Source organism: Pollachius pollachius (genome assembly GCF_949987615.1).
Source record: "Pollachius pollachius genome assembly, chromosome: 1".
Classification (NCBI taxonomy): domain Eukaryota; kingdom Metazoa; phylum Chordata; class Actinopteri; order Gadiformes; family Gadidae; genus Pollachius; species Pollachius pollachius.
The window spans coordinates 45,630,814-45,644,091 of NC_136934.1; the positions used below are offsets into that span (position 1 = coordinate 45,630,814).

General features: G+C 49.6%; 1 protein-coding gene across 3 annotated transcripts in view; it reads left to right on the forward strand.

The window, feature by feature from the left end:
- The window catches only part of kmt2bb (lysine (K)-specific methyltransferase 2Bb), a 58,668-nt gene that overhangs the window by 30,582 nt on the left and 14,808 nt on the right, over window positions 1-13,278 (forward strand). The gene's annotated exons all lie outside the window — the stretch shown is intronic.

Genomic DNA, 13,278 nt, shown 5'->3' on the forward strand with positions numbered 1-13,278 from the left:
ATGTGTGCATGAATAGGTAAATGTTAGGCAATGTTAAGCAATTGTTAAGCACTCTGGGTGGCTAACATGGTTAAATAGAGCTGCAAGATTGAATCTTCAATGTTCTTTTAGAACTAAAGTCATGAAGAGGCACTGTCTGTCATGGTTGACCGTTGAGGCTAAAATATCATCTAGTCTTGTAATGTTTACCCAAAATGCCGTTGTTGCTTGGAAGCCCGATTTTTTTATTTTTTTTTCTTGTTCAGACATGATCAAGGTCATATGAATAGACTAGTCTGAAAAGGCTGTTTTGACCTCCCACAGCCCAAAACAAATCAACTTAACAAGGCATTCATTTACAGAGCCGTCAGTCAGGGGGGAACCATTAGCGTGAGTAAAGAAGCTGTATGCTACACAGAAAAACGGTCACAAGCCCAAAATAGCCGAGCTCGAGGACCACTTGCAGGCACTAACCCGGTTGATTAATTCGGAGAGCACATACCATTGGGTAAAAGATTTTCCACACAAGAAAGAGCATGTAAAGATGACGAAAACCCTGATGAGTGAAAACCCTGATGAGTGTAACGTAACACTGTTTTCCAAGGAATCTGTTTATGAGATATTCTTTGTTGAAGCTCTCATTACTGTATAAACATATCAGATAAAGTCTTCCCAAGGGATACATATGAGGACATAGTGTTAGCTATTACAGAAAATATGACAAGATGGCAGTCACAAAATGACCATCTGCCCAAAGGCTGGAAATGAGGACACTCAACGACTAGAAAAGGACGATTTATAAGCCTGCAAAAGGCCTACAAAGTAGGGCTGGACATTATTTGGACACTTATTTACACTTTTTAAGAACCAAACTGCTGATAAAAATCAACTTAAATAGAGGTTAAATTCAGGTATTGTATGTCCTGTTGTTCTAAAAATAAAACTGTGTGCCATCGAAAGGCTGGCGCCGCAACGGGAACTTTTTGCAACTTAAGCAAGCTGACCCAAAGCACAATTACACACAACGCGGCACTACTCACCGGGGTAGCGCTGGGGGGCGAGAGCAGTGCCATGGAGAGAGAGACGACCGTTCTCACGCCCGCCACCTCTCCCCACCGCCCCGCCTCTCCCGAGCAGCATGAGAGGGCTCTGAACCAACGTGGCAGAGGGGAGCAAAGGGTGGGAGAAGGGAGGCGAGAGGGAGGGGAGGAAAACCAGAGGAAGCAGGGTGTTATGGCTGTGACTCGGCGAGACTGCAGAGTGAGAGAACACAGACTGAGAAGCAAAAAAGTCAAGCCAGACCTCAGTACAACCAACTAGGGCTGGGATAAACGATTATTTTTTAAACGATTAATCTAGCGATTATTTTTTCGATGCATCGACTAATCTAACGATTCATTTTTTCAGTCCGATTCGATTTCGATTATCGATTGTATCCCCATTAATTGACTAATAGCAATTTATACATGTTGATTTACATATCTGAATGAAAAAACAATAATTCCTTAACATTGCAATACATGATTATTGCCTTAAAATTCCAAAATAAAAGTGCAAAGTAATGCATTCTTAGAGGTCAGAGGTAGCATTCAATAAAACCTTGAATCCTTGAGGCCTTGAAAACAAAGGCCTTCCGTCCTTCCTGAACCAACAGAATTGAACATTTATGAAAACACAGGCTTAGCTTACTGGAAAAAAAGTGCATATTTTAATTCCTTATTCACATAAAAATAACAAAATATAGTAAAACACTCTGCCACTCACTATTGTCTTAAACTCAAAATTCAAAAATAAAATTCTAGTTAGAGTGTACAAGAGCAAAATAATGCATTCTGATGTCCAGCATTCAATATAAAAATAAAAAGGTCACCCAGCCACCCTTTCGTAGAGCTATTGAAAGAATACAGTTACTTTTGTAAACTTGGGGGCTTTAAGCTAACATAAAAAAAGTGCTTTTCCAACAAAAAATAATAAAAGTAAATATTCAGAATTCAACATGTGTTTTTTATGAACTTATGAACACAGGCCTAGCTTACTGAAAAAAGCATCTTCATTCATGCAAATAACTGTGTGTGTGTGTGTGTGTGTGTGTGTGTGTGTGTGTGTCATTCAAGACAAAATACAGTCATATATTGGAGTGGAGGAATGTAAGCATTTCCACATGCTCAGGAGTCAGGCTTGCCCTTTTTTAGAAACAATGTTCCCAGCAACTGAGAAAAGCCTTTCAGATGGCGTTGATGTGGCACGTATAGACAAATAAGATTTGGCTACTGCAGCCAGGGCGGGGAACCTTATGGCGTTATCCTTCCACCATGTAAGGGGGTTATTATCCCTTGGGACAGGAATTTCCCCAAAATATGACACCACCTCTTTCCTGACTGTCTCACTGTCCCCGTCACCATCCTCCTGGTCCATGTTTTTTTCGTCTTCCCCCTCAGAATCTGTGCCAATAAAGAGCAGGACCTCTTCTTTGGTGGGGAGCTTGCTGAGGCTTCCTGCCCCACAGCTGCCTGTAACAATTTCTGCTTCCTTCTGATATCAGGAGCAACAGTCTGTATTTGTACATGCAGTTTGAGTGCATCATCTGCTGGAAGGAACTTCAATTTCCGAAAACGGGGATCAAGTGCAGCAGCAATGAGAGACACATTTTTCCCACCCTCTTTAAATACAAACACCTGCCACCTTGACAATATCTCCTCTTTTGCTTTGGTCTGGAAAAAGGTCATGGCAGCAGAATCAAATGATTTTTTTCGGGTGGATTTCAGGAGACCGTTCAGCAGGGGGGGGAGAACAGAGGCTGTGACATAAGATTGACCACTAAGGAAAACCGTGGCTTGCTCATAGGGCTTGAGCACATCTTCCAGTTCCTCCAGAAGAGTCCATTGATCGTTTTTCAGATCAAGATAGTGCTTTCTGCGCTGTGTGATTTCTGGATCTGATAGCGTCGCAACCACTGGCCATCGCTGCTCTAAAACACGTTCAATCATGTAGTATGTACTGTTCCAACGGACTGCTACATCCTGTATCAGTTTATGTTCAACTGTGCCCATCTGTTTTTGTTTAAGCTTCAGCTTAGCGGTAGCTGGTTCACTTTTCTTTGTGTTTTACAAGGCACCGTGTAGCTGAGAGTGCCTTGTCAATCACAGGGTTCTTCATTGCATTGTTGACTACCAGTTGTAGTGTATGCCCAGCACACCGATGGGATACCACCCCAAATCTCTCTTCCAAGATTCTGAGAGCTGCCACAATGTTACTTGCATTGTCATGGACAATAGAAAGGACATTCTCAAACGTTGAATTTTTCTGCCACATTCTCCAGCCATAAGGCAATGTTTTCTGCTGTGTGGCGTTCTTCAACTGGCAGTGTTGTCAAATTGAAGGAGACGAGCTCCCAATTGTCATCAATGAAATGACAAGTTACCCCTAAGTAGGCTTCTGTCACCAGACTGGTCCAGGCATCAGTGCTAAGAGAGATTTTGGATGTGGCCATTTTAAGTTTGTTTTTAAGTTTCTCTACTGAAGTTTCATACTTCTTCTCGATCAGAGTAGTGAAATGGCGCCTACAAGGCAGAGTGTAACCTGCTTCAAAGGTGGTCAGCATTTCTTTAAATCCCTCACCCTCAACCACAGAAATCGGCCTCACGTCTTTACAAATCATTGATAAGACGCTCTCAGTAAGTATGGCCGCCTCTTGGGGGGTGCAGGGGGTTGTATTTTTCTTGCGCAAGTAATTTTCCACACTATTCTTCTTATCCCTGAAAACATAAAGTACACACACACACATTAAAATGAATATAATTGCACAAACAAAATAAATGAGTAATACAATACCCCATTAACATAAAATCAACCAGTACAGCATGACCCCACACAACAAACAAAATAAACGTTCAATCCCTGCAAGTATGAACTATAATTGCCCTTATATGCAACCAAAGGGACAACAATATGAACATATGCAAACCTTCAGAACAGCCGCCCCCTGATTTACGGGAAGGAAATCAGTAATATTAAAATGAAGGTTGCTACACAAACTAATCAGGGGGGCTCAGGTCAGGGTGTGGGGGGAGCTCGATAAGACGAGCCACGGGTCGATGGTAGGTTCTTTGGCCTGTGTCCACTATCGCCGAGCGTACCCTTCCATCTTTCCCTTTGACGACAGTCTTTACTCGCCCCAGGAGCCAATGCGCTCTGGGTAACGCCGGATCTACAAGCATGACGGGAGTGCCAACTTCCAAGTTACTGCGCTCTCTGTGCCACTTGCGACGGCCTTGCATATTGGGAAGATATTCTGAAGTGTACCTCCTCCAGAACTGGTCAGCTACAGCCTGACTGTACTTCCAGGTACGATCACTGACGTCATCAGTTGAGGCATAGACGGCGAGTGGGAGAGCTGTGTCTGGCCGCCCCATGAGGAGAGAGTTGGGCGTGATGGGATCGAGGTCAGCCAGGTCGCTACTCGTGTATCCCAACGGCTTAGAGTTGAGGATGGCCTCCACTTCAACCAACACTGTGGCGAAGACCTCAGCTTTGGGGACCTGTCCTCCAAGGGCGAAGTTGAGAGCCGCTTTCACTGACCTGACCTCCCTCTCCCACACTCCTCCGAAATGAGGGGCGCTAGGTGGGTTGTACTAGAAGTCGACTTGGAGGGGGGCTAGTTCTTTCTTCACCTCCTCTGTCATGTCTCTGTAGTTCTTCTTCAGCTCAGCTTCCCCACCGTGGAAGTTGGTCCCATTGTCGGAGATGAGGACACAGGGACGCCCTCTCCTCCCGGTGAAACGACGGAAGGACATGAGGAAGCTGGCTGCTGACAGGTCTGCCAACACCTCTAGATGGATGGCGTTTGAGGTTAGGCATTTAAAGACGATGCCCCATCGCTTGGCTGTTGTTCGTCCGACCTCGGCCTGGACAGAGAAGGGCCCAAAGCAATCCATCCCAGTATGATGGAAGGGCGCCTTGTTGATCTGGAGACGGTCTGCCGGGAGGTCAGGCATCATCGGTATGACTTGCCTGGCTCTTAACTTGCGGCACTCTGTGCACCTGCTCTGGTATCGGCGCACCGCCTCACGGCCACGGAGTATCCACTACCGCCTTCTCAGTTCAGCGAAGAGTCACTCCGATCCAGGGTGATGCAATCTAGTGTCATGCTGACGGATGACCAGGTCAGTCACTGCGTGTTTCTGTGGCAGCAAGATGGGGTGCTTAGTATCCTCGGTTAGACCCTGGGCCCTTCTCAGACGACCTCCGACCCGTAGAATGCCTTTGTCGTCCAATTCAGGGGCCAGCTGTCTCAACCGGCTGTCATTGGATAGCTCCACCTTCCGCTCCAGACATGCCATCTCTGTGGGAAAGACCTCTCGCTGCACCCTTTGCAGCACCATAACCTCTGCGGCAGCGTAGTCACCCGCAGTAAGGGGAGTCTTATCTTCCTTGTGGGAACTCTGATGGCGGAATGTCTGCTCTTGGAGCTCCTCAATTGTTTTGCAGTCCTCAACGACTGGCCCGTCAGTAACTGCTGGGTCTTGGAGGCCCGTGAGGCGACAGAAGATGGACAGGGCCATTGCGACTCGGGCTTGGTGAGATACTCGGGTCCCTGGTGGTAGAGATTGGGAAGAGCCAGCAGCTTAAGGGTCGCGCCCCTGGTGATAATGTCAGCTGGGTTGACATCCGTCGCCACATACCGCCAGCGGGCAGGCCCAACAAGGTCCTGGATCTCTGTGATCCGAGTTCCCACAAAGACTTTGTACTTGCATGAGGTCGATTGGATCCACTGTAGGACTGTGGTCGAGTCAGACCACATCGACACATCGTGCTGCTCCAGCCGTAGCTCCTCCTGTAGCAGTTGGCCCATCTGGTCTCCAATGACTGCGGCGCAGAGCTCAAGACGGGGTATCGACTGTAGCTTCTTCGGTGCGACTCTGCTTCTAGTGAGGGCATAGGACACATGGATAGTGCCGTCGGGCTCTACGGCACGCAGGTATGCCACTGCACCGTAGGCCAGCTCGGATGCGTCGCAGAAGACATGTAGTGAGACTCGGCTGTGTGTCCAACTCACACCAGGAGGGAAGTAGCTCCTGGGGAGATCGATCTCTTGGAGAGTGGGGAGCTCCTCTTCCCACTCGGACCACCTAGTCTCGAGTGACTCCGGGAGGGGGTCGTCCCATTCCCTCTTTTCGGTCCACAACTCCCTTACGAGCACCTTGGCGCGGGTTGTGTATGGATTGATATATCCCAGGGGGTCGTACTGTCTGGCTAGTGTCCGGATCGCCCGCATTGTGACGTATTTGCGGGGCTCTATCTCCTTATACGGGTAGCGCAGTCTGTCCGTTTTGAAACTCCAGAGGAGGCCCAGCGTCATTTCATGCGCGTCGTCACTCGACTGAGTGACCCAGGTTTCGCTGCTGTCGGACTTTGCCTCGGCTGGGAGGTCCCTCAAGTCCGCCAGCAGTAGCCAGGTGGGAACACAGGTCGCGAACCAAGCGACGTGCCTCCTCCGGCGTCTCAGTGCTGTAGAGGCAGTTATCAACATAGAAACTGTGCAGGACTACATCAGCTACCCCCTCGGGTACGGTTCCTTCCATCATATGGGCCTGCATGGCGTAGGTTGCGCAGCACGGGCTGCAGGTGGTGCCAAACGGGAGCACCTCCCACTGGTAGGTAGAGGGGGGGTCGCTGGGGTTCTCACGCCACACGAATCTCATAAGGGGCTTGTCCTCGTCCAACAGCAGGACCTGGTGGAACATGCGGCGTATATCTCCGCTGATTGCAGTCTGCTGCCGGCGAAAGCGCACCATGACTACGAGTAAGGAGGGGGTCAGAGTCGGGCCTGGAAGAAGGTGCTTGTTCAGGTTCTGCTTGCGGACTTGGAAGCTGCAGTTGAATATGACCCGATTCTTTCCATTGTGCTTCACATTATGGTGTGGGAGGTACCATGACTCGGCGCTAGCTTCCTCCTCCGCGGGTTCCAATTTCCGGACAAGCCCTGACTCGACTAGCTTTGTCATCTCTTCAGCGTAAGCATCTGCAGTCCCTACCCAGTCTCTTCTCCGTGCTTCGCAGGCAGGGTATGGCTACTTCACGTGACACGCGGAAGGTTGGCATAGGTTCCTTTCGCAGTAGTGGTGTGGCATAACGTAGGACACCACGCGTCTCCACTCTGCGGGTCTTCTCCTTTAGAAGTGCCATGGCCATTTGATCTTCCTTAGAGCGCATGTGCTGTTTCCCGGTCTGAAATGGGGTGACGTCCAGTTGCCATAGCTTACGGACGTTCTCCATAAGTATCCCATCCTCGGCCTCGGCTCCGAGGTAGTGGGTTCGGGTCTGGCTGGGCTTAGTACTCTTCAGGTTGATGGGGCCTTGGAGGGTCCAGCCCAGTGGAGTATCTAGGGCAACGGGACAGCCTCTCGGGCCCGGCAGGATGCGTCTTGGGAGGGTGAGCCTGGCGTGGTCCGACCCAAGCAGGATGGTCGGCACCACTTCCTCTTCTTGGTCAAGCTCCAACTCAGACAGATGGGGGTACTTAGCCTTGAGGGCCTTTATCGGGTATCCGTACTTAGAAAGGCTCAAATCGGCTGCCGTGAACACGTCACACAGAGGATGCACCTCTCCTGGTCGTCCCCGCGCCATGATCTCCAGGGACACTATCTCACCTGCGACCTTGGTGGGCTCTGGCTTGATGGTAAGGATGTTCATTTGGTGGGGTCGACCCTTGAGTCCCAGGGCGTTGGCTGCTTCCTTCAGCAGGAGGGTGCGTTCTGCGCCGTCGTCAATGATTGCGTAGGTCGACATCTCTTTACCATCATGGCGTAGGACGACCGATACCATCTTGAGTAGCACCCGGGAGTTGTAACCACGCACTGGGCCTACGTAGTAGGTGCGACCCTCCTCTGTCTCAGCGGATGGGTCCTGGGGGGTCTCCCTGGTCTCTGGTTTATCCCTTCTGTCATTGAGATCATGGAGGACTGTGAGGTGCGTCCTGCCGCACTCCTTAATGCGACAGGGCCTTTTTAGGGTGCATTGCTTGGCCATGTGCTCGCGGGCGCACCTCCAACACCGTTTGTTGTCCTTGATCCACTGCTTCCTCCCTTCGGTGTTCTTCTTCTCGAACTCAGGACAGCGTTCGAGCCAGTGGGGCTCCGTGCAATATGGGCAAGGCGTAGGAGGTCTCTTGTCGCCCTTCTTCTTCTCACCATTCTTAGGGCCGCCCCGTTCACCATGGGGGGCAGCATTCACTTCTGAGATGGTCGTCATCACCCGAACGGATCCTTTCCTCCGGGAGGCTCGATCGGACCGTTCATGGCTGCCACACTTCGACTCAGCTTTCTTTGGGAGGCGGATGTGCTTCACCTCCCCTCTTAGGAACTCGGACAGCTCCTCTAGGCTGGCCGCCGGCTGGTCGGGATACAGCTGGTCGTGACGCCGCCGGAATCTCTCCTCTCTGTGTCTGGGTAGCTTCCTTATGAAGCGCTCTACCGTGGAGCCTGTGTTCAGCTCTCTGGTTCCAGTCGGTCCCTGTAGTTTCAGCATCGTAACCAGGGAACGGATGCGGAGGGTGTAGTCATCGAGAGCTGCATCGCTTCTGATATCTGGCAACTCCCCGAGGGCTTCAACCTCGTCGAGGATGTGGTCCCATGGACATCCCCAGCGGCGATCCAGTTCCTCGATGCTGTCAGTGTAGGGGGTGGGGGACTGGGCATGGGAGAAGCACAACCTCTTAGCTATCGGTAGCTTGCAGTGGAGATGGAGTGTGAGCCACTTCTGTTGTTCACTGTGGTATGCCTGCGGTTCTCCTAACAGGTAGTCCAGGCTCAGTCGCATCTCCCGATAGTTCTCCCTGCTGTCTTGGGTGAAGAAGGGAACAGTGGAACCAGGCGGGTGGTTAGGGAGTGGGTCGTAAGGTCCCATGTAATGGCGTACTGTTTTCGATGGTGAGGAGAGAGGGAGGGGGTGTGGGCTTTGCCGGTGACGGTCCAGCAGGGAGTCCAGGCGTTCATTGAGCTCTAGTTCCTCATCCACAGGTGTACTTTGGGGTCTCGGGCTCAGAACTTGAGGCGCCTCTCCATCCCTCCTGCTTGGATTAGGGGAGCTAGCATTGGTAGGTGTTCGTGATATCCGGCCAGTGATAGTGCACTCTGGTTGGCGGGAGAGAGCTAGCTTAGCGAGTTCTAGGTTCTGTGTGGCCGCCCGTTGTAGTGCCTCTGCGGTAGCCTGGGCTTGACGCTCCAGACGCTCTTTGTCACCACGGGCTTCTTGTCGCAGGTGCTCTTCTCTGGCGAGAGCGTCCTGGCGCTGGTGCTCCTGGCAATCAATCAACTGCTGGATTAGCCTCTCGGAGAGTGCACTCCCAACGCTCAATCGTTCTGAGTAGCCGCTACGCTGACTACCTGTCCGGCTGCCGTGGACGCTGCCCCGCCGGCTACGGGATAGACGAGACCTCTGGTCACGGGGCCTGCCTTGGAGAGGGGGGTCGATGAAGAACTCACCCGGTTGGAAGGCCTTGGGGTCGGTCCTGTTCATTGGGACCTCAACTTCAGGCGGAATGATCTCCTTGCCAGTCTGTGAGCAGGCATCTTCAGATAGATCCTCCTCCTCCTCTTCATCATCTTCATTATCCTCCGACTCGCCTTGGCTGTAGGTTTCTGATAGCGGAGGCTTGGCTGCTATCAGCTGCGGGCGCACTACTTTCACTGTCTCTTCTGAGGCTTTTAGTAGCGGGGAAGGGGTGTGTAAACTAGGTCGCGTGACCAACTCTGACTCTGGCGTGGCAGTAGCGCCCTCTACTGCCTGGGGTTGGTTGCCATCCACACTAGCGGGGCTATCAATCTCTGGCGTGCCCAGGTGATAGTCATGTAGTTTCGCGGGTGGCCTGCGTTCTCTAACAGAACGTTGTGTAAGTGATTCTAGGGAGGGGGTGGAGGCGGGGCCTACATCTAGGGTGGGGCTTACGTCTTCTCTCTCACTCTTTTGAGACATTATGCCTGATTACATACAATATCCGGCTCGAAGGACCATTAAATGTACTGAAGAAAGTACCGGAGCCTATAAAGGACTGTATAATTACCAAAGGGATGTAATCTGACTCAAGGAATTTATAACCAAATAATATAATAAACCTTTGTACGTATTTAACTAAGAGTGAGAGGAGACCAAAACTACGTTTAACAATTTAATACAGACAATAAACTGCCCTATAGATACACATTAAACACATTGCCATATAAACACTTCAATACACACTCACACTCTACCTCCCCAATGCTGTACCTCCCTTTAACCCAATCACACAGCCCGCACCCACACAGACAGTCCGACCTGAGGCCCCTCGGTGGGCCTAACAAATGTCCTCGTGCTCGTAGTGCGGCGCCGCTGGATCGTTGGTGCACCTGGAGTGGGGGAGGGGAAAGGGGGTGAGTCGAAACTGCCGGATACAAAGGGGGGCGTTGGAGAGGGGGGACACCTCCCTTGTAGATGGGGTGAAGATCGGCGGTGCTGCCTGGTAGGGGGGTTTGAACCCGCCTCACGAACCTCGTCTGGATCGAGGGAGACCAGCCTCTTCCTGGGTCCCTCTGGCGACTGGGCCGCGAGCGCGTGTTCCTGGATAGCGCTCTTCACCGCGAGAAACACTAGCGGGTGAACGGACGGCAAACGCACCTCCGTCTGCCGATACACCGTGCTGCCGACAGCACGAAACACACGAATATTCCAACCCGCTACAGCCCTCGACTCCACGTCCGCACCGCGCAGCCTCCAACCGCAGGTTGCTAGCAAGAAAAAACCCTTTGCCAGTGGCCGACTACGCGAGACTGATCAATTGACTGCGCGAGTGACCGTATCACCGGTAGACTAAATCACTGCGCAGATAGGTCTCATCACAAACAAATACACAACATGCCCAAACCCGTCGCATGGACCAAACTGACACAACAAAAAGGCAAACAAAAGAAATGAGTAATACAATACCCCATTAACATAAAATCAACCAGTACAGCATGACCCCACACAACAAACAAAATAAACGTTCAATCCATGCAAGTATGAACTATAATTGCCCTTATATGCAACCAAAGGGACAACAATATGAACATATGCAAACCTTCAGAACAATAATAATAAACCAACAACAAAGAAACACAATTTACGATTTTTCTATATAGCCACCTCAGCCTAGGCTATGCCCTTTGATTAAATATCAACAAGTAGGCTAATCAAATCCTATGTGTGTAACATAAAAGTCACTTGCGCAGTCATGGCATGACAGTGAACACAGTTACTATTACGCGCGCCAATATTTTGTTTAAAAAAACGTTTAAAACCAGCACTAGTCCTGGTAACTGTGCTCACTGACATGCCGTGACTTGTTTAAGCGTCATTTCACACGTTGAATACACGACTATATTACATGTAGTAATTAATTACACAGAAAACATACACTGTAGCCTAAAACTTTAGATTTCGACAACGTATTATAGCCTACTTCAACATCGAGTGCAAAGTAGGGAGTTGAAAAAAACTTACGATGCTCGGTCATCTGCAGCTGCTCCCGGGTGGCGCCTCTTCAGGTGCTGGTGCATTGCCGTGGTGCTAGAATGGAAAGCCATCTCCATTTTGCAAAGACGACATACCAAGGAATCGTTTCCTTTTGAATTGAAGAATGCCCATACTTTCGATGAACGAGTGCGTGGCGGCTTGCACTTTTGAAATTCTGAGGAGCCACTCGCGTTACTACTTCGATCCGGCGCCGCCATCTTTGTTTTGGGTTTTTCGAATCGACACGCATTTTTCGCGTCGACGTAATTTATGCTTCGACGTCATCGATTACGTCGTCGCGTTGTCCCAGCCTTACAACCAACCAGAGGCATGACATACACAAGCCTGCCAGGCAAAGCCACCACACCTTCGATGCAACCGTATCGCCCAGATCAGGTGTGTTCAACTGCATCGAGCACCTGGAGGCGGGGGGGGGGGGGGAATGATTTTTTCAGGGCTGTGGTTGTGCTTGGGCAGGCGTTTGTCAAGAGCAGAGATTCTTACCATAAGCAGGGTATTCAGCTCGGCTAGTTCCAGGGAAGAAGCCTGCAGTGCCGGCTGCCACAGGGTACTGCTGAGTGGGAGCCATGTATGTAGGATGATACTGCAAAAAGATATGGGAACGCCAACGTCAGAGGATCCCAGAGATAGCAAGGCTCATATCGTCCCTCTACAGATCCAACACTTCCATTGCCGTTTAAGAACACTTTCCATACAAAATTGAGAATTTGTTAGAATCATGCATCAGAGGGCAGATGAGCACAAAGCTTACTGAAACTTCACAAGCAGTTCGGCCATGCCTCAGTTGATAGACTGAAGAAACTGCTGATGAATGTTGGGAATTTTGATGATGAGAACACTGCTATGTAGCAGTGGATTTACATGAACTAGAACCAAATGTGTGGTACATTCACATTATCGATCATTTCACTCGCTTCAGCGCTGGTAGCATCGTCACCTCCAAGAAGCCAAGCGTGATAGTGAAACACATTCATTCATGGATTAGTGTCCACGGTCCACCGGAGCTGCTTTTCAGTGATAATGGAGGGGAATTTAATAATGAAGAAAGGAAATGAGAAATACGAGACATGGAATTTCAATTTCAATTTTAAATTCTCTTGTGGATGCCATCAAGTCCACCAAGTCTGTTACAGAGAAAAGGCTGAGACTAGAAATAAGTGGCATTAAAGAACTAATCCAAACCAAAAGGATCCAACATGTTCTTTGGTCAGCTACAAAGGAACAGCTGGCAGACTGTTTGACCAAAAAGGGAGCTTCTTTCCTGCTCCTTCTGAAAGCGCTGAAGGATGGAATGTGGAAGCTTGAGGAGTGACTGTTAATGTCTAAAACAAAACAAATGACTGTTGAAATCATTTCTGGTTGTCCTGCTGTTATTTCAAAGAGACTGTTACTTTACTGTTTAAAAACCGTTATTGGTTGTTACTGTTTTCAAGAGACTGTTTAAAAAGGTTATTTCTCACTGAATGTTATTTGTCAAAAGACAGACATTTTATTTGCAGGTTTTTTATTTTTTTTTAAAAAGAGGAGATTAAGTTTAATTTGTTGGCGCCTCTATTCTTTTAGTTGTATTGCTTTTAGAGTGTTACTCGTGAGCGCGCAGCCAGCAGGTACTTTTGCCCGTGCCGTGGGAGATGACCGCCGGTGTGGTGACGTGATATTTTAATGCTGTGGAAAGCAGAATGAAATGGGTGTTACACGAGTTGACTGCGGACTATTATTGTAGCTAGGAATTAACATTCCTTAACCATTAGC